General features: G+C 39.6%; 1 protein-coding gene and 1 long non-coding RNA gene across 5 annotated transcripts in view; both read left to right on the forward strand.

Moving 5' to 3' along the window:
- Positions 1–287: 287 nt before the first annotated feature.
- Positions 288–6,453, forward strand: LOC109040410 (uncharacterized). Its single transcript, XR_011899259.1, has 3 exons — positions 288–584; positions 2,747–2,963; positions 4,360–6,453. It is a non-coding gene; the product is annotated as an uncharacterized lncRNA (long non-coding RNA).
- Positions 6,454–14,498: 8,045 nt separating this feature from the next.
- The window catches only part of Cht6 (Chitinase 6), a 74,532-nt gene continuing 65,302 nt past the window's right edge, over positions 14,499–23,728 (forward strand). For 2 of the 4 annotated variants that reach the window (XM_019060995.2, XM_019060997.2), the window contains exons 1-2: positions 14,502–14,751; positions 23,637–23,686. The gene's annotated coding sequence lies outside the window, so the exon portion shown is untranslated. Of the gene's footprint in view, positions 14,752–23,636; positions 23,687–23,728 lie in introns of all 4 variants that reach the window. The other 2 variants (XM_019060998.2, XM_072296895.1) reach the window with 2 other exon arrangements.

A 23,728-nucleotide genomic window follows, 5' to 3' on the forward strand; every position in this document is an offset into this window, starting at 1 on the left:
TGTTTATGTTTTGAACCAATCGATATCGATACAATCTTACCCGTTTGATGTATCGAATACGATCTACAGGACGTACAGAATTATCAAGACATGGCAACGAAAAACCACATGACGCTTATTACCTATATCAGCTGATGAGAGCTGAATGGAGTTTAGTGTGAGTTCCCTCATTCATTGATGTCATGTGTTGGCGCTGAGCACAACGGAAAACCACCTGTGTGTATTCAGGGTCGAGCGGGAAAGCGCAAGCGCATTTATGATAAATCGATACGAGACGTGACCAGAGAACTTCGGGTCACACTCTCTCATCTCGCTTCTACTCTCAGTTCCTATCACCTATTCCTTTTTTCTCCGCACCAAAGGCGATGGCCTTGTATTTCGTTTGTATTTCCTCTGATTGTGGGTTCGATTTTGGTCCAAATTAGGAGGTGATGTGGCGTCGTCATGTATCTGGTCACAACTTAGCATTTCGCAACACTACCGAAGTCATTATTTTCCGGTAAACCTCCGCTGAAAAGTACCTACATTCAAACGTATCTTTTTAACCCAGAGAAAGCATTCAGAGTGAATTTTCAAAGATACAGGTAATTGATAAGCGCGGAATTCTGACGTCTTTATGTTTCAGCTGTTTATTTCAATGCTTAATTTTTAATGCATATCACCTCTCCCTGCACTGTTAGCGATCTAACCATTGTAATTTTGGATTTTGGATTTTACCTTTGTTTTTCCCCCGATCACTTGGTTAATGTTAACTTGGTTAGTCTTAATAGTGTTTACCATGTCACCTAAGGATGATCTGGTGATCGAAATAGCTATTGCCAACTAAAATCCACAACCAAGTGATCGGGGGAAAAACAAAGGTAAAATCAAAAATCAAAAATGCATCCCGATAAAATAAGCTTAAACTTCTTTGTAATTTTGTCTAACATGATAAAATATTATTTTAGTTAATGATTCAATGAGATCGAGTTATTTGGTTGAATATTTAAACTTTTACATCCATGATTTTTCTCATTCTTTAACACAAACCTGTGATTACTGCTACGTATGCACATTTTTATTAAAGTATTTTGAAACTGTATTGATGACGTTAAAATGAGTCTTTCTTCTTTCGGTGGAAATTAGTTTATTATGCTTAGTTGCCTAGTCACCTTTAGTTTACACCATTAAATTTTCGGACCATGGACGATTAAAGTATTTCAAATAGAGTAAATATTTCAATTTTAGCGAAACGGTACGAAATAAGCATTAAAGTTTAGCGATCCGAATTCAGCACCTTCCCAAGGTGTGGAATTAAAATGGGAATTCAGCTACTTTTGACATCAAATCTTAGATGGAAATGTGAATGAAATTTAATGTATCAATAAAAGCAAGCTAGTATTGTCAAATCGTGCTTCAAAATGTGTTATTGAATTATTATGATACAAAAACTGTGCGCGGAAATATGAACTGAATTGCGGTGTATCCAGAATGTGACACACAAATTGTTCATTCATACATTATTGTGCAGTTAGTACAGACTGTGAAATCACAAGTAGTTTCAAACGTAAAATGCCTTTAGAAAATCACGTGCAATACATTATTATGAGTAAAAATCGATAGATTTTTAGTATTGATATGACCCTTGGTCCTTAGAGTTCGAATGATTTTTTGAAGAGGAAAAAATACGTTTTACAAGGAAACCTGCATTAGGGTGGACATTAATCGTGCAATTGAGATTTAGGAGAGTGAGAAAGAACGTGAGATTTTTTCAATGTAAAATAATTAGGATAAATAAAATAAACTTTTTGGTTACGTCATCATTTTTAATTTTGGTCGTAATGGTAAAGCCGTGAAGGAAGGCAAATATTTCCAGTTTTCCTTTTCATTTTCCTGTAGCTTCCATCAAAAACATGTACTTTCTTCAGAGTTACACATTTTTTACACTAAATGGACTTCATTTTGCCATTCGGAACTGCAATTTCTAACTCACCTGTGAAAGCGCTTTTCTACATATGGAAACTAATGGCACATACGTTGTTTCTGAGGTGAGCTGAATGTTGCAGTTCCTAAGTGCAACATGTGGTCCATGTGACCGATTAATGAGTTCACGCATCAACAGTATGTAATCTCTACAAAGTGTTCTCCTGCTCCCTTCTCATTAGGATATTGCAGGGTAAACAGAATCTCTGTCCTTGTTTTCGAATATTTACCTGATTTTATTGACCTCTTTATTTTCAAATCCATTCAAGACACTTTTGTGGCGATGAATGGTATCTTTAAATATGCAAAGTATGATACATGAAGAGGTCAGAGGCAAATGGGCATTCGGACATCGCATTGTTCCACTTAACAATTCATTTTTACTGCAGATCAATCCCATTTACTCCGACATCACTTAAAAATTTCTCTATAATTTTAGGAAAATTTCTCGAAATTTTAAAATGGACTCGCCAAGAGGTAAAGTACCTAGGCCGGAGAAACTTCGAATTTTTGCATGATGATTTAACTTTTCTTCTTGTGTCCTTTTGACATAATATGCATGCAATTAATTTCGAGAGCGTTTTTCTTTTCTAAGCAGAATGCACCAAATAAATAAGGTAAATGCTTTGTGAAAAGTTGACAAGATCTCACGATTCTTCTTGAAAGTTGGAAATAATCTAAAATCGATGAATAAGAAGTCAGAAGTGCTCATGCAGCTCCTTCGAAGCAGTGAAAAAAGGTGAAATGATGAAATAAGTAAATGATGAATCTTGTCTGGTTACAGGTTCTCTCCAAAAGTGGCAATACGGCTTCCGGGATCCAGAAACATATTCTTAATTAATTTAACTAGAGTGGAGGCGCTCAAGGTGAGCTCAGAACGAATCTTCAAGTCACAACACTAGCCTTGAGATTATGCAACCCGGCGGCATTGCCGACGCGTACAAAAAGCTTGCCTCAGCTATTGAAGGAGCAACATAGCGCAGTGGGAATGAAAACTGACTGTAAGTATTCTAAGCATGGCGCTAAATATGCACCTTTAGTCGTTGTATCTGAATTAACTCGACTCATAGTTGCACAAAAATCACAGAAATCGAAGCCTGAATCAACCCGTATCACATCAGAGAATGTTTGAGCGGCTTCAAGACTGTATAATTCGGTTTTCTGGATTTCTGGTAGTCGATGTCCGGGGAAATCATTTTTATCTTAAGCCTCTATGCCAGTTTAGCGATGCTGAATTTTTGGGAAGGAGCCCCCCCCCCCCCCCTCTAGGAGTCAACATTTCAAATAGGATTGGGCCGACTTTGGATCACTTGGAATTTTTGGTGAAATCTTTCGTGATTTCTGAATTTGATTGTATAATTTCAAAATTTCGAAAGAAACCCCAGCTTTTAAAGTCAAGACCCCTCCCCCCTTTTATCTTACGAAGGGGCCTGGGGGCTTTAGGGCTATGCCATTAGGATTTCTTGGGGTCAATTCCATTTTCGTCCCTGAGGTCTCCGACCCCATATGACCCAAAATAACCCGAGAAAAAAACCTGGGCCCGAATTTTGTCTGTGTCTTTTGAACTGGAGTTTTGTGCCTTCACAAATTTGAAAAATGAGCAGTTTAGTCACAATGAATTAACATTTTTTTCTATACAAATTGAATTTTTTTCAAAAACCGATTACATTTGACAACAAATGAACATATTACAATGAATTAAGATGGGGAGAAAAACCTGAAGAATAAATGAAAACTTGGAAATACTCGTACTTAGAATCAATTTGAGAATACAACGATAAAGTTCCATTAACACTTAATATCCGCAGCGAAGGGCAAGTCTCAAGACTTCCTTTCCTGATAATTTAATTCTAAGCTATAATGTTTACTAATAGTCCAAGTAATGGTTACTATAGTAATATCGAGTATGTAAGCTATGGGATTCTTCTCATCAACAATCACTATGTCCAATCTGTTATCCATGATGGTATTGCCAATTAAAATTGGACTGCATTTTGCAATTTGGAACTATAAATTCTGGCTCATCCGAAAAAACACTTATGTGCATAGGGAAACTAATGGCGCATACGCTGTTTTTAAACCGGGCCAGAATTTATAGTTCCAAATTGCAAAATGCAGTCCAATTATTCCAATACAGTCGGAAACGCTGACTCCTTTCAAGGACTGCAGCAGAGACAGCATTTGTTGTGAATTTTCTACATAGCTCTCGAAACCTCTGATCAGCACAACGTAGACAAGTTATTTGTTATTTCTATGTATTATTATTATTACTTTTTACGTACATTTGACAGTGTGCAAATATTGTGAGCATCATTTAGGCATGGACTCATCAAATGATGAATTGAACCATATACCTACATTTCAACTCAGAAAGACTTCTTTCTTTTATCGTTTCAGATCGATGTTGTCTGAGAGGATCACCAATTTTGTGGAGCTAATTGCATTATACCAAGGTGGGAACTAAGATTGCATTCACTAATGGATGACTATTTGAACTAGAGTGCCTAGGAAGAACTACCGAGGCAATATTTTTGCAAGGCCTCGATCTGTCAAAGATGCCGCAAATCAACATAATATCCCACCAATCATTTTTATTCCAAATCATAGTAGTTACATTCATTGCGAACTTCTGCATCATTTACACAGTCTGGAAGTTGTCGATAGAGGAAGAAGACGAAGATGAGAAATTCAAATCGGCAAATTTTCTAGATAAAATATGTAAGTTTTGTTTGAGACCTGAAAATCTTACGAAAAGTGTACGAGAGGAACTCAAGATTCTCAGCGCGAATTGCGATTTAAACTTTAAGCCTCTATTGATCTCTAGAATGGAAACAAATGCTGAAGAGCCCCCTTTAGACGAGGAGCTCTTACTTCAATCATCAGATTTAGTTGAAGGTGAAGATCCCGTGAAGCTGTCTATGGACACCATTGAGCAAGACGAAACATCGGAAGACTTGAGAACGACAATTTTTCTGTTTATCTATAGGCTGTTCTCACATTGAAATCACGAATTACTTTTAGAGAAAAATCAGCAAATTTAAAAATACGTGTAGATTAGCCGATCCAGAACTGCTATCCCTCCATTAAAAAATTAGAGCTAACTGATGAGTTTCTAAGTATCCGCTGTGCCAATAGACAAGACATGAACTGTTTTAAAAGTCAAGTCATGCACCTTGTTTCTAAATGTTTCCTACGTTAAGATTATTTCTACTCCTCCTCATCCCTCTCAAACAGAAGCGGTCCCAGCAATTTGGCAACACCATATTTTCTCCATTTAAACCTATGCTAAATAATCGATTCTTGTAGGGGCACTCGGCTCCTCCAAGAATCGATACATTTCTTCAGGTTTAAATGGAGAAAAGACAGTGTTGCCAATTTGCTGGATCCGTCGATGCTCTCAAAAGAAAAGTGTTCAAAGACCGTTATTTCTGTTTTTCGTGTCCGCTTTTCACCTAAAAAGATTGTCTGAGGTCTCCGATCTACTGGTAAAAATGAGGGAGAATGCATGGACGGACCCAGGAAATGTTTGTCGAAGGCCAGAAGTACACCTCATCCGAGGAGGGTTTGGCGGGCACTAAAAGACACCCCGCCAAAGAGAGCATGTGAGACTCCTTCAGTTCTGAAAGAAAGTTTGGGGGATTTTCCTAGCTTTTAGAGGGGTTCGGGGAAAATATTTGAAAAATGTATTCGTCTTATGGGACCAATTTTGAGCTGTTTGTGCCGGAAAATTGATGAAATTACAATTTTGAAGATAAAAGATGTGCCACTCACTCATTCGGCAAGTCCCCTCACGTTTCTTAGGAAGACACAAACAGATTTTTTTTTCGGGGGGGGGGGGGAAGCTCACGAGTTCCACCCATATTTGTATTAAGAGTCTTGCCGAGTTCCCGGGCACTTTTTAGGTATTGTAACGGACAGTATTAGTTCCTACAAATTTTAAGCGCCGAAGTTGGGAAAAAAATTATATCAGATTTTTTGAATATTCAATAATACTGTTAGTCAATAAACCTGTTAGAGAAACAGAGTCTTATGCATGAAGCCCTTTTAATATTAAATTTAATTCCCTAATTTTGTCGTTTAAATCCGTATCTGTACTGAAGTAACCAATAATTAAAAGTCAGAAGAAGGGGAGGGGGGAGGGGGCAGGATGCAGAATGACACTGTACTCAGATGCTCCAGGAACGTCGTAAAACGGTGTGATACACTCTTTATAGCCATCTACCGCTCTTTCATGTATCAGAAACTTTTCTTTTCCTTTCTACGCAAATTAAGGGTATTTGAGAGAAATAACCTGCGGTGAGAACCTTTTTGTGGGTTTTTTTTACCTATTTTCTCCCAATTATTACGCCAAAAAGAGCTTTATTTTCTAGGGAAGTAAAAATTACCTAATTTTAGAAAAATGTTTGCCTTTCATAAGCTATTTTGTCATCGAGTTTATTTTGATATTTATAATTCCAAAAAGTAATTTATGTAATAAATTATTTTTAATTATATACGTTTTTTTACTCATAAGGTTTTATTATATGAATGTTATAGTATTTTATTTTATACATGTAAAGCAGAGAAATAACAAATAAAACAAAAAAAGAGACACGCATGACCCTCTCTAGTTTTCATACTTTTATCCGTAAAAACTTCCTGAAACTTTCCAAACTCCTCGATTTAAGCAGGCCATGAAACTATAGAAACCAAAATATTGTGTAAAGATGCCAATATTTTAATTTTGTAAAGGCTACTGGCGTGATGAAATGTTTCAATAAGTTTATGGTTCACTTCAGTGTTATAAACATTAAGGAATCACCCGAGCCACCTCAGACAATAAACCGTAACCAAAAAGTTGCAGCGCGGCGGTGAATTCATGAGGAAATATGTCGACGGAATGTTTCATCTTTAAATTCCTCTGTGATTTAGGAGAGCAGACCGGTGAGTCGTGGTCACACGTATCGATATAATTCGTAAATATCAACAGGGAATGACGTAACAGCAGTTGGTTAATATTTTACGGCCCGCTAAATCAGAGACAATATATTACAGTGACCCCGCCTCCCCGATCTGAGCAATGTATTCGGGCGAGGCAACAGTTATACGTTCGGAGACCAACGCTAGGTACCAACGCTAGGTATTTTCTGCACAATGATGATTGATGAGCAGCTTGTTGTACTCATGATTCGCCTAATGATGACTGATGCTTGTCGAGTCGAGTATTTTGATAAGCGAGCTCTTGCAACGTAGATTCATCTTCTTGCCTTTTTTCCTTTTTTCCTTTTTTTTCCCCTACCCCTTACCCTCTCTTAAAAATTTACTTCTGAATACTCATCCTGTAAAACTTTTTGAATTTATGCGCTCCACTAATCTCAAAATTTAACCTTTCCCCTCAACCCTTTTGTATTTTTACTGATATTTCCATGTAAATGTATTACTGTTACTGCCTTCTTTAGAGGTGTAAATGGCCTTAGATGCTAAAGCACCGCTTTAAATTAAAATTATTTTACTACTACTACTACTACTACCTTTTTTCCTTTTTTCCTTTTTCCTTTTTTTCCTTTTTTCCTTTTTTCCTTTTTTCCTTTTTTCCTTTTTTCCTTTTTTCCTTTTTTCTTTTTTCCTTTTTTCCTTTTTTCCTTTTTTCCTTTTTTCCTTTTTTCCTTTTTTCCTTTTTTCCTTTTTTTCCTTTTTTCCTTTTTTTCTTTTTTCTTCTTTTCTCTTCTTATCTTCTTGTCTTCTTCTTTTTTTCTCCTTTTTTCTTCTTTTTTTCTTCTTTTTTTCTTCTTTTTTTCTTCTTTTTTTCTGGCGATAGGAGCTGCGTTTCAAAATACCATAGAAGTTCTTATAGCCGACTAAAGAAGGCTACAGAAAATCATACAGCTGCCTGTAGAAAGCGGAGCAAATCATAAAGCAGGGCTATACGAAGCTATAAAAAAGTATACAGTCGGGCTATAGTTCCTATATCGCCGAGCTTTACACTTTATCGCCATTGGCTATAAAAGGTTATAAGAAATTGTGTAGAAATTCGTGTGCTTTGGAAATCATTAAGCTTTTTACGGAACTACCTTAATGTTTACAAAACACACATTATATTTTCCTTTAAAACACATTTTTTTCATCAATTAAAATGAGAGTAATCCATACAGAGTGTGCAAACATTTCATGAGTTGAAAAACGCTGACTCCGCGAGATTAAATATTAGAGCCTAACATAAAGCGGAGCGGCGACGCAATCGCGCCTACAAACCTAACAGGGATACTTCACGCATTGCGCAATGCGTGAAGTATTACTGTTAGGTTTGTAGGCACCAATGCGCGTTTCGCGCTCTCTGCTCCGCACCGCAGCGTGCCACGGCGTCTGAAGCAAATATTTCACACCAGAGGTATTGCACAGTATCATAAGATACTGAAGGCGCTCCAACATATTAAGAATGACAGGCATCCTTCAAAAGTACGGAGCTTTCCTCGCAAAATATATTAAGATACTACGGCATAAAAAGAGAGCGGTAGTCCAAAAACTCACTAAGTCCTAGTATCCATATTTAGTAACGTTTAGCATAAACTTTATCGTCTGGCTGTCGCTGAATCGCCATCGGCTATAAAAGGCTATGAGAAATTGTACAGCCAGCTACAGAAGCTATTGGAAATCTTACAGCCGGCTTTAGGTCTATGGTATTTTGGAACACAGATTTTACTGCCAAATTTTACCAGGGATGTCAACGAAACTCTTTAATACTTCGTTAATTCGAATTCAATGTCAACGAAACTCTTTAATACTTCATGATACTTTGTGAAATTGCGTTGAAACACTTAAAAACGCTGTAAAATTGTATTGAAACTCTTAAAAACTATCTAAAACTTTATATCCATTGCTACGAAACTCCTGCACACCGCCAGGCCAGTGTACGAAGTTCATCTTTTGATGCCAATGCACCAGTTACTTAAACCGTCGAACACAGTGCATGCCACTCTCGCGATATCGCAGTCAAGCAAAAAATGCTGCCAGTTTTCCGGCTAGAATGGGTAATCCTACCCAAACTTTCAGAGAGCTTCTTTAAAATAATCGTACTTGCTCCGAATACGGTCACTTCATTCGGTTTAATGGGCTAAAAAAAATATGTGCCGAAACATCTCCTTTTTATTGTGCCGAAATGGGAATCATCCCGAGTTAACTTTGACTCTGTTTTGAGTCAAATATAATTAAATTATAAGTGATTTGGATCTAAATGACTCCAAGTGGCTCCAAAATTAATTTAATGGACTATAATTAACTCTAGATTACTTTATTGCCACTGAATTAGGGTCTCATTTGACTCGATTTACTAACTCCAATTACCTCTAAATTACTTCCATTGCATGCAATTTAGCTTTATCGTATGCTGTTTCTATTTGTCACCATCAAAAACTGATGAACCGCTCATCTTTGCTTACTTGCTACTTCGGTCCCAACGCGAAATTTCAGAAAATACTCATCGAGCATTCTGAAAACTGGGTCGTTTGAAATACGCATGCACCTCTCCATTCAATTGATTTCTATTCAACTCTGTCTCAAATAGTAATCCGTCTGGGATGCACCTAAAAAAATAAAAATTGTAAAATATTATAAATCTAAAACACATTTAAACCTGGTTGCCTACATTTTTATTACATCAATAACAACAGCTATTTACACATGCCGATTCGTATTTCGGGTGACGCTATCCTAAAGATAATATTAGGAAATACGAGTATATCTAATCACCCAGAGGGGAGTCTTAATTATCTAAATCCAGGAAAAATTTTCAATCGATTCAATCATTATTCTTGTTTTTAGGTGTTCTTAAATCACGATATTCAACGTCAATTCTTAAAAATATCCGTGATTTTCCCTCTCTGTGAGAAGCAAATTCTAGGGAAAAAAAACTTAGTCATTATGTTGAATAGGTAGTTCTCCTGTAAAAGAATATTATAAAACCTGAGATTTCTAAACACCACAAACGAGATACGCAATATCAGAGTCTCACCGTCGATGTTATGTTCAAATTTCAATGGATCTGTCAAAGGCAATTGACAATCGCCAGCAATTTGCGAGCCACAAGTGAATATGGAAAAACATGCAATTCAGAAAAAAGATGACAAGTGAAGAGTACTAATTATTTTGCCGTTATTGTGATACACAATTTTTTTCCGTAAAACATGGTCGTATCAACAGGCACACTCTGAAGAGCGTGTAATAAAATTCAAGACCTTGGTTTGGTTTGGAAAGGGTGGGCAACTACACTAACTATGTGAAAATGCGAAGAGTATCATAATGAATTGAAGGCGTTCCAACCGCGATCGTTCGTTGGATCACCCATCAATGTTGCAATATCTCGAAACAACATGTAAACCGCTTGCAAATTGCCGACAAGAACTAATTGCCTGCGACAAATCAATCATATTGTATAGTTGAATGATGATTTTCAGATATCGATATAGGTCTGTTGTTGCACATGCGAGATTTAGCGGTAAAATCGCACGAAAATCACATTAAGCACATGATGAATGTTTCGGGTGATTTGTCACGGTTTCTGGCGCGGTCGAACTGGCGTGTGATATATCGCATCGATTATGTCAAAATTCTCCGCAGATTTTAAAATTGTTAGCCAAGAAAAGGACAATAATAAAAGGCAATGATACAACAGTAGATCAACACTTACTTTAATCTTTTTAACGATGATCTTGAATTTTCTACCCAAACTGAAAAACTCTGACTTAGCACAACTTCAACCATGATAGGTATAAATCTATGATTAACCCCACACATTTCTGAACATTGACCAAAATAAATTCCTTAACGATTGATTGTGTTTAATTGATTCAGCCGACAACAGAATCAACTTATTGCCTTATGCCAATGATTCTTCAGGCTTATGCACAGGGCTATCGTCCTTTTATCGTTAAAAGATTCAAAATCTGCCGAGGTTTTTTTTACATAATCGATGCAATAAATCGCATGTCAGTTTGGCCATACGTCGAAAACCTTGGCGAATCACTTAAAAATAACCCCTTGACACACAATTTTCGTAGTCCATGCCGCACGGTTTTTCAAATTGACCGTATCCGCGAGTACTTTTTCCTATTCTCTGCATTCGAGCCTCCTTTAGTTTGTTTGAGCATTGCTGTTCAGTTCAGCCAGCGGCAATTCTTGAAAGTTGGCAACACTGTCTTTCCACCATTTAAATGTATGTAAAACAATCGATTCTTGGTGAGGCACCTCACCAAATCAATATTTTGATGGACTTAAATGGACAAAAACTGGTGCCAGCTTGCAAAATTGACACAGTGTTCAAGAGAAACACACTAGTCTTTTTTCTTAACCACGCGTTAAAGTCTCCGTGACTTTATGCCATTCCCGGTATCGGCATAACGTTGGTCGTCTGGTAGGTTCACCGTCGATATGATATACGTAACAGAGATGCAACCTAAAGGCATATTGCATACTCATAATTTCTTAAAAAAATAAATCGTGCTCCTAATAAAAGCTAATAAATATAAAAGTAACGTTCAATTCATTTGAGGGTCTCACTTACAGTGCTTTTAACTGTTCCTTCCATAAACTCGCGCGCACCAGTTGGCATCCTCCACCTCAATATTATGCATCGTGAATGAGGCGCTCTAAGACAACATCAATTCTACCGTGCTAAGGAAGAACGCCGTATGAGCCGTCAGATGTTGCCAAGTTTCCTTCGATAAAAACTGAATTTATTGAGAAAATTGAGAATATTTTCCTCCCAAAATTTCAGACAATTTTGCACGCAATTTAATCTAAAACATATGATAATTTCGAGGGAAAAATATGCACGAATGTCGTCAAAAATACATGTTTTATCAAGGGAAATTTGGCAACTCTCTAATGTTCATGCAGCGTTTCTTCTTTAGCACGGCAGTATTGTAAACTTTTCTATGTTACTCACTTGCAGCTTTTTGGAACGGATAACCACTCCGTAATGGAGCAACGGACATGAATTTCCAAAGGAAGTCAGGAAGAATCTATGAAAAGGATCGCGTCCGTGAATCAATTTGTAGTGCGTCAGACCACAGAGGTCAAAAATGGCATCGTATTCGACGTCTAGACCGGACAGCTATTCTAGTGCCTATGCCCATGTTAACAGGATGACGGAAGAGAGGCTGGAAAGAAGATACTTGATTGGATTCCTCTTGAGTTTAGACGCAGACGGCGGCGCTCGGTAAAAGGGTGGAGACAGCGGGCTTTATGAGACATGAAGGAGTGCCAACTATCCGAGGGGCCTTGGAAGCATATCGCCACCTTCCGGCCGGAGTACCACAAAGCGCCATGCGACGTTTAAAAATTTCCGCCGCCGTTTTATTTTTTTAAAGAGAAATTGCTCAACGAAGCAGTCCGAAAATTTCACTGAATTTTCTTTGTGCTGCCGATAAAATTCATTGAAATTTTCGAACAGATTCAACCAACAATTTCTCTGTGAAAAAAATTAAATGGCGGCGGAAATTTTTAAACGTTGCGTCGCATGGCGTTTGTGATACTTTGGCCGGATGGTGACGATAATAGTCATAATACACAATAGTCGCCTTAACACGCTCTGTGGCGCTCTGCGACGCCTAACCTACACAGTACCTGGTCCTCCCACAACCCTTCAGGGAGTTGGCACTCCCTCATTTCATTTAAAACCCCCTGTCGCCACCCTTTCACTGGACTTCGCCTTCGTCTCCTCCCAGGAGGAACCAAATCATGCATTCCTCTTCTATTGAAGTACCTCTGTCATACGGACGGAACTGCAGTTCATATGGCACACCAGAGTTTTTGGTCCAGGCAACTGGAGCTATCGGTTGTCGAGACTGAATTTCGGCTCAGATATCCAAAGTCTTCGGTAAAGAATTCGAGTCTCAACATGGCTAACAAAAACTTAGGATACCTCAGGCGACGTTGAGTAGCATGACTTAACACTTCGGTCGCCCGGACCGAGAACTTTAACGATCCATTTGAACAGAGGGGTTTTTTCTCCCGGAAAGGACTGTGTCGATTAGACGTCACACGCGGAGAAAAAAACTTCGCGCATAGGAGCCATGGGACCTGAAGTTCAGCTCATATGGATCACTGAAGTTCAGGATCATTCATCCGAAAACTTGAGGTCCCCCTGCCAAAGTTCGGGTCACACATCTGACATACCTCGGTACTTCGGTTTACTCCAACGTAGTTTCAACTGAAGTACCGAAGTACTATATGTGTGCGACCCAAACTTCGGCATGCAGCTGGACCTCAAGTTTCTGGATGCACGATCCAAAAGACTTCAGAGAGTCACATGACCTGAACTTCGGGTGCAACGCACGAAGTTTTTCTCTCTTTGCGCAGAGCGCCAGAGAGCGCTGTGAAAGCGGCTTTTGTGTACGCATGTTAAGTAATCGCCCCTCTCGTGAAAAAGCACGGAAGGAAAAGCTGTATGCGTCAACATGAATGCAAGCGCTCTATTTGTCACCCGGGTTGCTCAACTTGTCACCAATCAAGAGACGAGGAGTTTGAACCGGAGCTTTCACACTATAGCTGATCGAGCAAGACCCGAAGACACTCCGGGGACAAGCCGGGAGTAAGTTCCTTTCAAGTCGGGTCAAAATTCGGCATGGAGATGGTCCTTGAGAACCGTGTCGGTCGAGCGCGGCGCAGGCGGGCGCGGCGTCAGCGGTGGCTCAGCTTTGAACGGAGCAATTAGTGTGACGCAACTGGAGCCGACTGGCAAGCTGAGGTGAAGAAAGTAAGTTGAATGCGAGGCGAGCTCCTTCTGCCTCGGTCCGGTCGCAAGTCCTGTCCTGCAAGCCCGTAACTCCTTTCTGCGAGACACCCCGCGAGACCCGCGAGCAGGATCGCTGGAACCAGCGCCGCGCCTTCTTCGCCGCTGCAGTCCCGATCGCTGTCTCTGGCGCTGGCTGTGTCGCGTCCCCCTGCCGCCTCCCGCCGCACAGTGGATCGAGTCAATGAGAGAGGTCGGACATGAAATTGTCAGGAGCTATAACTGTTCTCATCTTCCTCGCTTCCTCTTCCTTTCTTTTTTTCTTCTGAGTCCTCCTGTATACAACCTGGCCCTTCGACGATGACGTCATTTCAGCCCATGGCAGCATTATTTTTTGCGACCTCTGCGGGCCCCAATTATGGGACCTTTTAAATTGAAAGCAACTACTTCATGCGGCATGGCCTAGCGTCAAGATGTATTCTTCGGTTCAAGGCCCTGACTGCGATGAAGAAAGTTCTTATTGGTTTAAATACGTCCACTTGACGACGCACAGTGGATCGAGTCAATCAGAGAGGTCGGACATGGAATTGTTGACTAAAACTGCAAATTTTGATGTTTATTTCATCACATTTTAAATTTTAAGGGGTGATTATTATAGAAAATCTTACGAGGAAACCAATGGAACCACTTTCTAGAACCTCAAAATTTCGTATAAACGGAGTTATAAGCGTTTAAAGTTTTCAAATTTTGTCCGACTTCTCCTATTGACTCGATCCACTGTGCGCCGCCCGCCCTGCCTCCCGCCGAGCACCGTCGCGCCGCGCTCCGCCTGAGCAGCCACCGACCGGTTAGTGAGTAAAACCCGAGGCACCTCGGATACTTCCAACACGGCGCTCCCCCGTCAGTTTGTTTTCACTCCGAGTGGCTCGGATTTCGCCCCGCGCTCACGTGTCTTATCACCGCACTTGTCGCTCCGCTTGTTCTTGTTCCCGTCGACTTTTCGGCAGTGTCGTGTGTTTATGCTTTCGCCAAAAAACGGATACTAAGGATACTTTCCTCTCGAGGTCAATCCCTTAAACTCGGTGAGTACTTGCCGCTTACATATCCCTTCCCGATAATACAAGGTTATTCTGGCTTTCACGTAAATACCCACCCTATGAAGAGATGTTGCCCGCCAACATTGTTCCACACCCCCCCCCCCCATTCCTAACACCACGGATGGAGGATGTTGTAGCATTGTTGCGGCAGCATCACGTTTGAGGCAGAAATCTATATTTCCAGGGGATATTGTATCAATATTGCAAGTCCGCTTAAATATCCCTTCTCTGACAATACGAGGTTATTTGGCTTTCACGTAAATACCCACCCTATGAAGAGATGTTGCCCGCCAATATTGATTCACCCCCCCCCCCCACCCGACAGATGGAGGGTGTTGTAGCATTGTTGCATCAGCATCACGTATGAGGCAGAAATATTTATTTCCAGGGGATATTGTATCGACATTTCAAGTCAATTTTAGCAAAAACCGGTACTGAGGATTTTTGTTCAGCCTGGTGTATTTCCGCTACTTGTTTTTATCAATAACATTCCTTCTTTCTTTTCAACATTTACAAGCGATAGTGTCTTTGATATTGCCAGGCGATATTATATCAACATTCTGTGACAGTACCACTTCAATGTATTGATAGTAGTGTTTTCAATGGATACTGAATTAATATCTCCGATGGCTCAATATCACTTTCTGTCTCAATGTTGAGGGTTCAATATTGCCTGGCAATTTCTTTCCAATGTTGGCCTCTAGCCTTTGCAGGGTGGGTAGGGAAGCATTTAATCCCAAGAAATTTCAATGTTAACGCGGACCCAGAATAGATTTTTGTTGTATTGTGCGAGCGAGAAATTGATCGAGGTATTCTCATACCGAAAAGAAATTTCAGGACTCATACCATAATACGAATTCTTGCGTTCGTGTCTTAAAACAGGTTTCAGTGTTTGCATGCAAGACGAGTTTCTTGTATTTATGTAACTGAAAATTCACTGATTAGGTAAATGCCCGTAAGAGACTTGACTGTTCGAGAGAAGTGACTTTAAGTCTTGTAGAAGAGGCTGTAATTGTAATTCCTGTCAAGTCTGCGAAGAACTTCGATCGCAGCAGTGCATCAACGTGAGAGAGCGAAAATAAACTTTTACGAGGTTTCTTACCATTAAATTTCGAGATTCGTAACAAGCTTCGTATTTCTTGCAAGCTTGCAACTTTCTTTTACGCACCTACTTTTTGTTGGCATCGTCTGATAGGGATAGCGCGTATTTCGCAACGCCCTCTCTGCGTCGCTTCTAGTCGGTCAGTATTCTCGCGATCACAGATCTCACCACCTAAAAATCATTCGTATAGTGATATCAAAACATTGCGTTTACTATGTGGTCGCTCTTTCTACCTGGTGAAGCAAAAATTTACAAACTGGGTACCGAAAAATTGCCAATGTGCAGTGGAAATATTACCTGAGGCGTTACCTTTGTTGTGGAGAAATTTTCCTCCGTTTCTGTTAAAAATGACTGAAATTCTTTGGCAGATGGGTTGTAGGGTGAAGTTTAGTTTATTATCGTAAACTTTTTTTTTTTTTTTTTTTGAGCGCGTGTCTGCCTTAAAGCTATCAGTAAAATACCATTTAATCACGATATATTTTAAGTCTCAGAGCAAGACAGTAAATAACCCAACACAACTTTCAATTCTTCTTCCTCAGACGATCGGTGGCATAACCAGGGGAGGGTCCAGGAGTTCTGCCACCCCTCCCCCTCTCCATGACTGGAGAAACTTCCCTCCCCCTCCCCATAAAAAACCCCCGTCATTTTTTATCATTTTCATAAATTTTTTCAGGTATGGGCGCCGCCCTCCATAAAAAATTTCTGGCTACGCTACTTTAAGCTTAGTATAAGAGGGGAGGGGGGGGGGCTGAACTGGAGACAGCTTGAATTTTGAGAGAAATCGGTATTGAGTAGGTACGGCCAATCGACCATATGGCGGGAGAGGCGGGCCTGAGATATTGCGGTGTACGGCCTGCTCTCGATTATATACGGGATGGCAAAGATGGTCATTGGTCAAAGGGGCTCGACAGCAAGTCCCGCACTACGACGCCGACGGTTACCCAACGGACCACGCCGATTCCGTCCCTCACGGACGCCGATTCGACGAGGGACACATGAACATCACGCATCACGCGCCGTGCTAGGTGTGTGGCAACGGGCCTGTTGCAAGGTGCGGAGATTTGCGAATCGATAACTGATTCCAATGGTAAATCCCACGAAAAGAACCAGGGCGTTTTTAAAAAATATCGAAATCACCTTCCAATCTAAAAAAAAACTGTTATAGGAACCGATTCATTCAAAACGTCTCTTACGCAGGAACGGATCCGGTACACTCGTGACGTCACAGTACATGACAGACCTGGTCTCTTCGTCAATCGGCTGCCTATTCCTTATGGAGAAATTCATTGTAAACGATGGAGAGACTAGGTTTGTCATGTACTGTGACGTCACGAGAGTTCCGGATCCGTTCCCGCGTAAAAGTGACCGTTGTGAAAATTCGAATTTTGGGGCATGGAAAAGACTGGACATGGAGGTGGTATCTTCCATGACGTATCGGATCCCCTTCACTGCAGCCTCAACTTTGAGTGCTTTTATTGAGCACGAGAGTTCATGTCAAAGAAAACCATCGCGGTGTTTATCGTAAACTTTTACGTAAAGAAACAAGTACTTAAAGTTTGCGAATGCCCGTGGCATTCAAGAGCCCTACACCCCCCCCCCCCTTCGCGTAGGTGCCTAGTATTGCACAGCCAAACGCTCCGGGTATAAAGGCTCTTGCCAAGTAGATTTTAAGGAAGATACCAAACGAGTTAAATGAGTCGAAAGTCGATCCTCAACATTCATTGAACGCATTTATGACTAGAATCAGCCTAACCGCATTTTATGTTTCCAAATTTTTTCTCGTGTTTTATTTTATCGACTGAGAAATGAACTGTTTTTAACGCCTTTGAACTCTCTGGGACTATACCCCATGAATATACTCAAAAAATTTCAAGTTTCAGAGTCTCTTACTCCTCTTTCAAAAATAAAATATTAGAAAAATTAGGCAACACCTAACGTAGTCAGGCTAATTTCAGACAAATCTGTCCAATTATGCTAAAATGTATGACTCCAAAATTGGCGATTATTTTAATTTTACTACTAATAACGTAAAATTCTGACAATTATAAGCTTTATTAGCATATCTCATAGACGTGTCATCCCTTTTAAAGTTCAAAGGTGAAGGTTAGAGATGGAACTGGGTTTGCGATTAAGACTCAATGAGTCGGAGTGAGCTATCTCGAGATTTTTCAGAGAAGTAGCAACAACCGCCGGGACCGATTGGTCGAGTCAAGGTCATTTCTTTGAACTCTACTTCTTAAAAATTCAACTTTATGAGCTCTCATGCCACATTTTCTACCCGCTTTGGTCTTAGAGGTGATTTATGAAAGTTGGCAACACTATTTTTCCTCCATTTAAGTCCATCGTAAACAATCGATTCCAGATGAGGCGGCCTAATCTGGCGCCTCCAGGCTTAAATATGTTAGCCCATACTGTTGCCGAATTTCAAAAATTACCACTGTGTGTTGGTATATCAACTAGGAATCCCAACTAGAACTTATGGCTCATAAAATCCAGCAGAGCTTACTCAAACTACCATCGCGGCTTAAGGACCCCCTTTAAGTGGTATACTAATGAACCTTAACGTATTCGATGATTGAAATTGGGTAACGTACGAAAACTACCTCAAAAATATATAACTCATCATGTAGCCAATGAAGCAGAGGCAAGGAATTTTTGCCGGGTTATAGTGTGATTCTTCTAATGTAAAATTTGGTGAAAAAACCAAAAAATTCATTCAAATTTTCAAACAAGCATTTCAAAGGGAAGAAAAAGCTAATCGCGATTCGATCGATCGATAGCCGCCGATCGTCAATTTGACGCACCTAGCAAAGCGATGCTGGAGCTGCGAGTTCAGCAAATCAGCAAACGCAGTTTTTCCCGCCTAGCTACGCAGAGCCCACCGAAAATATCATTTCAAACGGGTCCCATTTTTAGCATTTTCAAAACTAATTTCTTTGGCATCTAGAGTTAATAAATCTGAAAAATTTCTAGAAGCTTTGCGCACTCCGTGCTTCTCAAAAGTGAATTTTAAAAAATGGGTGTCATTGGTCCATTTTATACCAACAATTTGAATTATCAGCACAAGTACTTACAAGAGATCAACATGACGCGTAAATGGGCTATTTGGATATCAATCGTTTTGCCGCGCTTTTTAAGGGTGGCCCATATTGGATCACATTTCTCAAAAAGGAACCAGCGCGGTAACAGTGTTTTCAATAGTGTGCAACCTCTTCTCCTCTTTAAAAAATACTAAATGTATGTATAGTATTAAAATTTTCACAATTATTGTCCTTTAAAATTAAACATTTTTTGGTGGGAAGTAAAAACGACTTGCAATTCTGGGAGAGTTTTTTTTAGATAATTATGAATATCAAACATTTTTACAACTCTGTAACCGCGCTGGTTCCTTTTTGCTAAATGTGATCCAATTTATAGGTGTGTCGAGCGACGTAACTGCAAAATCAATCGCTGTTCATTGCACACCAGTCGCCCCTGTTTTATATATCGGAGATTTGAAGAAATAGTGCTCGCTTACCTATCATCCCGAGGAGAGCGAATCTCAAATGTAATACATTACACAATATGGAACCACCATTTCTGGCTCATTCATAAAGGTACCTTCCTGCATAGAGAAACCAATAGCACGAATGGTTGGCGTTATGCAAAAAGGAGGATGTTGAGAGAATGTCCGATTTCGGCTTCGGAGTGACCGTGTTTTGGGAGACTGCGCGTAAGTGCTCGTAAGAATTGGCTGGCAGATACGCGCGCCGATCGTGTGGTTCCTCTTCGCTAAACGCGCTTTTGGAGTTTTACGTTTTGCAATAACGAGCCAAGACGGTTCCTGAGACGGAACGAGTTGGTTCCCACTGGATCACCGCACGCCTGCCAATGAATTTTTATACGCACCCATGCGCCGTTTCCAAAATTATGGTTGGTTCAACAGACCTATCAAGAGCTCAGGGAACACAGATGATACGGAGGGATAATACATTAGAGATTTATATAATGATACAAACCAATGTAGCATACTAAATATCTGCTATTTTAATAGCGATAGAAACAAGGCAAGTATGAGAACCAAAGGATCGAAAAAACATTTCCCGACCAACTCTGTTTCTATTTTACGAGACGGCATCCAAATGTTTGCTCTAAAATGAGCAAGAAATGGTTATCCTTGTTTTGAATATTGTTTGAATTGTACATCGACGATGAAATTACCAGACCACGTACCTCGGTTTCCGATGCTGTAGACTTCTTGTCATACGTTATTTTTCAAATGGAAAACTACTCGACATCAATTCGTGACAACTTCCGTGTTTTATCCTCTCTATGGGAAGAAAATTTCAAGTAGAAATATTGATTTGTTCTCCTTCAAAAAAATAAAATGGGATCAGGGCCGGATTCACCTACTTGCCGCCCCCGATAAAAACCAACAAGTGAACGTGCCAACGGGAGAGGGGTGCGTAGCACGCATTTACTCGTGTTGAACACATTTTTAGGGAAAGCCCTGTCAACACTAGCAAAAGTTCACGGAACTTTGCGCGAAAGTTAAGTTTCGTAAACCTATCTCTGTGTGGACAAGGCCTTCCATGTTTGGCGCAAAGCGTGAAGTATTCAGACAGTCTTGTAGGCGCTATGCGTTTCACGCTGACCGCACTGTGTTCGGCGCAATGCGTGAAGTATTCATGCATTCTTGTAGGCGCTATCCGTTTCACGCTGACCGCAATGACCGCACTGTGTTTGATGCAATGCGAGAAGTATTCGAGCAGTCTTGTAGGCGCTAATATGTGTTACATGCCGATCGCCACGCCGAGGGCTTCTCCTTTTCATCTCAAGTCTCGTTATCTTTCTCTCAAAGTCGCGCCGTTCCAGGCCAAATTGCGTGTTTGGTTTCTCTCTTAACTCGACTAATTGAAGGTGCTGTCTCTTGTATCACTAAGAGACGACAAAATTAGAAATTACTATACTCTCAGTAAAAGAGAGATTTTGTCGCCTTTTCTCGTTTGTAATTTTTTTTTGTCTAAATCCGATTTTTTTTTTATACCTACACTTAAAAAAATTGCAAATTTTTGCCGCCCCTTCGATTTGCCGCCATGGGCCGCGGCCCATGTGGCCACCCCTTAATCCGGCCCTGAATGGGATCGGAGATTTTTAATCACCGCAAACGAGATACGTGGTCTGGTAGTTTCACCGCCGATATGGAGCAGGAGTGAAATGAAAATGAAATCACTCAGTTTAAAAATTCAGACTTTTTGACGTGTCTCTGAAATCATTCAACGACACTTTCAAATTTGTGACTCGGGGATGTTCTAGCACTAGACTAAAATCATTTTAGAAGCGTTCAATGTGTTAAAAATTGTTGAAGGAAAGTCTTAGAATTATGAATATGTGTCAGTGACACATTTTTACGAACATAAGATCACGCTGATTTGCGGCATAGAGATATTGATCCTACCCCACAGCAAGAAATGAATGTCCGGGATATTCTTCACAGATTATGGCGTCACAGAACAGAATTTTGTTAGGACCGACAGTTTTTTTGCTGTTAATTTTTCCAACACGATTACGGGAGAAATCAGTTGCACAAACGGCGTTTGGCACGGAAATGAAGAACGCGTATTTGTTGTTGATCTCTCTCGCACATATCATTCGTGAGGAAGATAGTGGATCTACCCGGTGGCGCTGAAGATTCACCTTGGGTCGAGCATCCTCATTCCTCAAATTTCTCTAATATCTCTCTTTTTATTGATGTTTATCCTAAATAAGCAATTTATAAGGTACACGAAAGAAATAGAATTGCTCCTCTAACAATCCTCATTGTGGATTACAGGCTCCAACTACTTTTCTAGTCTTACCTGCAATATTTCTTTTCTCGTAACAATACTTCTTGTGCGGTAAGAATCTGTATTGTTATCGGAACCGAAATAAGTGTTACTACAAAAGCAACATATTGTACCTAACTACGACCATAGAAAATTATGTACGTACCAGAATTCACTATGATCATTGTAAGAGCAACGATTTTTTTTCTGTGACTTATTGAATATTTGTTTTTATCTGATACCCATATCGAGGGGCTTGGAGGACAAGGCACATGAGTGCAGTTTTTAAAAAAATGGAGGTATAATGATTTCAAGTAAAACTAGTCTTACTGCATATTCTGTGAAAAATTCGCTCAAAAATTCCAATTTTTTAGCATCAAAAAGTCAGTTTGAATTTTCTTTCCGCCATAAGGATCCGAGTAATTTTGAAACTTCAAATACGTATCTCTGATAATAGCAAAAACTGCACTTACGTGCCTTGTCCTTCAAACCCCTCTATTATGGTCACGCAAGGTATGAGAAATGCTTTTACGTAGTAGCCCGTGACAAAGACAATGCCAAAAATTTATAAAAACAAAACCGCGAGGAACAAGGCTAAATACGCAAATTAAAAGATCCGTAACATTTTGACTGGAAATACAGCCATCTTCAGTTGGATGAACATTAAAGTGGCCTTGAAATCGAAGAAAAAAAGATAGAAAAAAATAGCACCTGGTACGTTGCACCTTCCAAACAAGAGAAATGTCCATATTGTTCTCACGGTCAACAAAATCCAAACAACTCATCGATGGTCCATGGTTACGATGACATGGTTACGCACTTATTAAGTATCCCTGGTTATTATGGTTACTGATGCAAATATTGGTCCGACACGAATCTGATTTTTGGATCTTTGAATCTGAATTAACGATACGAGTGATCACTTTGGCATAGTTTCAAATCTCTTGATTCGTCTGTATTAATTAACTGAACATTGAAAATTAAAAATTTGTGAAATTTACATGTTGGAAGGTAAAAAAACGGTTCACAAGCGATGATTTGGTCTAGCTCAGTATCAATGTTTTGGTCCTGTACGTGTAGTATTTTTTTTTTTTTTTTTTTTTTTTTTTTTTTTAAAAATAATGATTAAATGCATATAATCCTGACTAAAAACCTCAATATTTAAAGAAGAAAAGGGGGCTTGATTGGCCTGTGGCAAATCCTTCGTTAAAATCGGACCCTTATAAATAATATTATTGGCAACAAGCTTGAGGCTTTTTAACGTATTCACTGCTATCACTGCCTTAAGTTAAAATGTATTGTGAGAAATGAAAACAATGCAGCCGACTTCTACGTGAGACAGAAGTCTCGCAATTTGGTTCTCAACGTATAGACTGCCACTTAAGCAATGTGCTGTTTAGTCTCGTTTTCGTTTCCCATGCACATGTAAGTGGAAGCCACTCTGTGAATAGCTTCGTTGCAAGATCCTTTTGAAAAATTGACCCAAGTTTGCGCACTCGATCATGACTTTCTTGGGACCTTATTTCACCTTATTTATACACCATTCTTCAAAAATAGTTTGGTACTCTATAATACCGGTCAATATAAGGTATACATGCCTCCAACATTGGAGCTGATTTTAAGAATTTAATTTGCGCTGATTTAAAAATTATGTGATTCTGACATCATCAAATAAAAAAAAATCCTCGGAGAAGAATACAAATTTAGAGCGCGTTCCTAATAAAGTTCTGTTTTACCCAAGAATTAGAAAAATGTTGTTAGACTCGTCAATCAATTCATACTTAAACTTAAAGTATCTTACACTACTTTTTTCATGCAGATCAATATATTAACTGAAATTTACGAATAAAAAATGTAAGTTTCCAACATTTAAATCTATATATTTTTTATAAACCATTCCATTAATGTAATATGCTCCAACAAATGAAGTATCAATTGTTTTTCGTATTTTTTTGTTGTTACAGATTCATGAGTACCTTCCTAACGACTCAGACCCATCATCCTATTCGAAAAGGTAGGAAATCACCAACATGCATCCCAATATCATCACCATATA

The sequence above is a fragment of the Bemisia tabaci genome, chromosome 2 (genome assembly GCF_918797505.1).
Source record: "Bemisia tabaci chromosome 2, PGI_BMITA_v3".
NCBI classification, from domain to species: domain Eukaryota; kingdom Metazoa; phylum Arthropoda; class Insecta; order Hemiptera; family Aleyrodidae; genus Bemisia; species Bemisia tabaci.